The sequence below is a fragment of the Pelophylax lessonae genome, assembly GCF_965119305.1.
Source record: "Pelophylax lessonae genome assembly, chromosome: 11".
Classification (NCBI taxonomy): Eukaryota; Metazoa; Chordata; class Amphibia; order Anura; family Ranidae; genus Pelophylax; species Pelophylax lessonae.
Window position 1 is genome coordinate 8,793,243 of NC_138778.1, and position 5,296 is coordinate 8,798,538.

Consider the following 5,296-nt stretch of genomic DNA (forward strand, 5'->3'; position numbering starts at 1 on the left):
TGCTTTTTGTTACAGCCTGGATCAATAAATGTCCATTCGTCTTCTTACTTTCTGAGTATGTTTCTCATTCTGGACCACTATGACCAACCATTCATCATATTAATCATATGAGCCACAGCGACTAAGCTGCCATTGAATGTACTCCTCCCACACTTCACTACCAGGGAATGTACTGTTCCCAAATTGGACTTCCAGAACACACCCATTACACTTCCCACACATGACTATGGTAAGACAATGCAAACCCCACATTAACCCTACTGCTCCCCTTAATTACAGCCTACAAATAATAAATAAATCAAAGAAACCCTTCTGGAAAAATATTGGCCGTACCAGCCATTTATTAACAAATAACCATAAAACACATTTGTTTAATAAAACATAATAATCACAGATAAATACTAAACCAGGTTGCCGATCTTTGAAGGCACTAAAGAACCCCAAATCATTGCTGCAACACACCGACTCGGGGACGATCACAACTCTTCCACCTTCTGCACAGATGCCCAATGCCCAGTTAAACCTCAGCTAACTGGCATCTTACAGAGGACCCCATACCATAGTTGGTTCCCCACTGTGCCATATCGCTGTTATTTTAGAAGGCCTCCAAAGATCCCAACCGCCAAGCCACTACAACAACCATTGCACAACCATTCCAAAGGGCGGGAGGGTGGGAAGTTTCTTCTTTCTCCGCTGACTTACAATTGACCCAAAAACTCCTGCCCAATCTTTATTAAACAAAAACTCATCCTATTCTAGACCACCCACCCCTCCTGATATCTAATCCATAAGGAAACAAACCTAGCCATGCCAGCCCTACGCCTATTTTTTTTTTTTTTTTTGCTTCGGGCTTATCTGGACTGCCAGGGAACATGCATTAGTCCTGCAAGAACTGGTATTATAGTTTATGTTTTATAAGGCATGCGAATAGAAATAAATGAGAGTTGGCCCTAATTCCAACAGTACAGGGTTAGATAATGTAACTACAAGAAGGATATATTTCCTGAGAGACATATATTGGGGCACTGACCTGCCCTTTTTCTTCCATCCTTGTTTTATGTATTACCAATAGAACCCCTAGCCATGCTTATCATTGACAATGTGAACACTAAAGTAGTGGAATCCACTGGTCTCCATTAGTCTTTTTGCAGACAGCCGGTATTTGTGTATTTTTCTGTACATGTACATATCTTTTTTCTGTCTTCCTTACTCAAAATGGCCGTTACAAGATACCCCCCACCACCGAGATGGAATGTCTGAAAAAAGATGGAGCCTTGGCACGGTGCCTTCAAGAGAAGATAACATTCATAAACTGCAAGGGGACCACCTTATAACGGACCCGACTAATCAGAAAGCTGCAAATAATCAGTATTATGCTTATGACGTACTAACATATGACACCGCCTACTAACTATTTAACACGCTGTACATTAGGAATAAACAGGAAGTATCATTTACCTGAACACTGTGTGTCAGTATGTGATATCCTCGTGCATGCACTCTAATTACCTATTTAATTAGACCCAGTAGCAGAAATCAATTTTGAACCTGCTTGAGGTTCGCGAATTATTACAATAGCCGGCGGTCGGCTGTCTTGTAATGACAACCGATGCGGCTCAGAAGCCGATTGGCTGTCATTACAAGGAGCGGGAGGGGACGTCCCCTCCCTCCCGCTGCCGTCCTGCATGGACGCCGAAGAGAAGACCCGATCAAAGCCGCATTCGGCTCTGATCGGGTCTCCGTGTAAAAACCCGGAAGTGATGTTCAAAAAAACTATAGCATTCAAAACAACCAAACTTGGCGTTTTGAATGCTTTTAAGTGCAGAGGAGGGGTTTGGGGTCTTTTAGACCCCCAGATCCCTCCACAACAGTACCTGTCAAAAAAAAAAAAAATGTTTTAATGTATGAAAATATCGGCCAATACCGATATGCGATGACCAAAATATCAGTATAGGCAATAAAAAAACAATATCGGTCGATCACTTGTTGTAATTATGCTTTTTATACTATTTACAATTTTATCTTTGTATTGATGGAAAATAATTAAGACGTGGTTTTATTAACACTGTGTACTTTCAATGTATGACAACCCCACATGCCCTGAAAGTCCCATTATGAGAGGATTATTGTAAAGGAAAACACCTCCCAAATCGTCCAGGGAGGTCCTTCTCTTTCCCAATTCTTTAACATGGCTAGTTGTTGTCCTGTGGCGTAATTCTGACTCTCGTGTGGACTGTACAGCATATTTTAAATGGTCCGATATGTTTGTATAATGTCTGAGTATGTATGTATGTATGTATGTACATCTGTAACCCCTTTGTTTTATCTGTACCCAGTTGCGGCTAGTGCTCCATGGGCCGGGGGGGGGGGCGGTAGACGGACCACACCAGCTGGCACACCATACCACCCACCCCCCATCGCCGGCTCACTGACCCTGGACTGACGTGGAGGGCAAGCGGTTGCGGCTTCCCTGGCTTCCCCTGCATCTCCTCCCTCCTCCTCCTCCTCCTTGGCCAATAGCATGGCCTCTCCTTTCGGCCAATCGGGAAACGGGTCTCAGAAAAATCAGTATGAAAATAGCGAATGTTCATTCGCTATTGTCACACAACTGGGTGGGCTCGGAGCGCAGTGCTCTGCTCCCCGAGCCCACCCTTTTTTGAAGCCTATTAGAGCCTTTGGCTCCAATCACGTGCTTAAAAAAAAAAAAAAAAAACCCATTGGAATCCATGCGTCCAGCGCCCTGCATGTAGATTAGGGGGCCGGATGCATGGATAGGGGGGGGGGGGTGGCGCCCCTGCACCCCCAATGGATGGGCCGCCCCTGTCTGTACCATTCTTTTTTTTTTCACAATAAAGAGCAACCCTGTTTTGTTAAAAAAAAAATTATCACAAAAAATGGCCTGGTCATTAAGGGGGAAAATCTTCTGGTCCAGAAGTGGTTAACCCATTCAGCTGATGTCCATTGGGAGAGACAGAAAGCAATGCAGCACAGTGTCCAAATTTTCTTTTTGGAATGGAAATGTTTCCGGAAACATGAAATAGTTCAGGTTTATTGAGTTCTGTATTCTGCGCTCCTAAAAATCTCTGATCTGGAAAAGGAAACGAAGCCAAATGCCTGTTTATTCCCCCGGTAGTGTGGAAACTGACATCACCAATTCCAAATTTCCTCTGGATGCCAATTTACTTATGAATACCAGGACTGTCCTATAGGACTGGAAAACAGTCGGTGTGTCTACAACACGCCATTTCCAGGAGTCGCGTACTTCTACAATAGTACCTGTACCAAACTACAAAACTTCACCAAATCTGCAGCACCTTAACTACTTCTGGACCGGAAGGTTCTCCCTCTTACAGTAATGACCAAGCCATTCGGCACTGCGTTATTTTAACTGACAATTGCACGGTTGTGCGACGCTGTACCCAAATGAAATTGATGTCCTTTTTTTCCCCACAAATAGAGATTTCTTTTGGTGGTATTTGATCACCTGTTTGATTTTGATTTTTTACACTAAAAACTAAAAAACAGCGACAATCCTGAAAAACAAACCAAAAAAAAATATATATATTTTTTACTTTCTGCTATAAAACTAAAACAAAATTACAAATCTAATTTCTTCATCATTTTAGGCCAATTTGTATTCTACTACATATTTTTGTTAAAAAAAATCCCAATAAGCGTATATTGATTGATTTGTGCAAAAGTTTTCGCTTCTACAAACTAGGGGATATTTTTATGGAATTTTCTATTTATTTTTTTTACTAGTGATGGTTGCAATTGGCAATTTTTAGCGGGACTGCAACATTGACGGTGGACAAATTGGACACCTAACTGACATTTTTTACTCTTTTTGGGAACCTTCAGGAGTAGGACTAGGCAGAAACAATTTTGGCTATGCCCCTGAAGCAGTCCCACGGGGTATATCATCACTTCCTGCGATAGGACTTCAGTTGGTAACAAGCAGTGTCAGAAGAATACATAACTCAACCCAACAGAGAGGCGGGTGCTGTGTCCGTCAGTGAACCTCAGAGAAAAGGATTTTACGGTAAGACAAAAATCCAGTGTTCTTTTGTTCACTGACGGACACAGCTCCATGTCTTCGAGACCATTGGGATGTCCCAAAGCAGTATCAACATGAGGGGTGGGAAAAACACAGCAAGAGATATAATTCCCAACAATGCTAAACATAGCCAACCAAGCAAAACATGAGCTCAACGAGGAACAACTGGAGCTCCCCACCAGGAACAACTGGAGCTCCACACCAGGAACAACTGGAGCTCACCTCCAGGAAAAACTGGAGCTCACCACCAGGAACAACTGGAGCTCACCACCAGGAACAACTGGAGCTCACCACCAGGAACAACTGGAGCTCACCACCAGGAACAACTGGAGCTCACCACCAGGAACAACTGGAGCTCACCACCAGGAACAACTAGAGCTCACCACCAGGAACAACTGGAGCCCACCACCAGGAACAACTGGAACTCACCACCAGCAACAACTGTAGCTCAACCAGGAACAACTGGAACTCACCACCAGGAAAAACTGGAGCTCACCACCAGGAACAACTGTAGCTCATCCAGAAACAACTGGAGCTCCACCAGGAACAACTGGAGCTCCACCAGGAACAACTGGAGCTCACCACCAGGAACAACTGGAGCTCACCACCAGGAGAAAAATTACACCCTAAAGAGGTGGGAGCTTCAGCAACTGCAGCCTGCAAAACTTTGCGGCTGAACGCCGCATCCAAAAATGCAAGTCCATCCACCTTATAAAACTTTGTGAATGTGTGTACAGACGACCACGTAGCCACCTTGCACACCTGAACCACTGACGCCTGATGAAGGAAGGCCCAGGAGACACTAAGCGCCCATGTAGACACGGCCGGAGCTAGACTATTTTGCACCCTAGGCAAGATCAGGTACTTGCACAACCCCCCCCCCCCCCCCCCAACACTGCCACTCTATTGGTATCTCTTCCTCTGGGTGGGTGATCTTCAGGCATTATTACATAACATCATTCACCCCTCTTACTGTATATCCTATAGTATTGCCATTATCCGCCATTAACCTTAGATAATTATGGAATCCAAAAACCCTTTCTTGCTCTAACCTGAATCTATCCAAACATTATTTTCTTTGGCTTAGGAAAATGTTTTTCTTGTTCCTTTTTTTTTTCTGCACATAAAACAAATTATTTCCAAGCCAAGACTTCCTACTTTGGCCTCAAAACATGGAAATTCTTAGTAGTGGAGCTATAATACTTATGTGCGTTTGCGTAAGGAAAAATTCCATCCCTG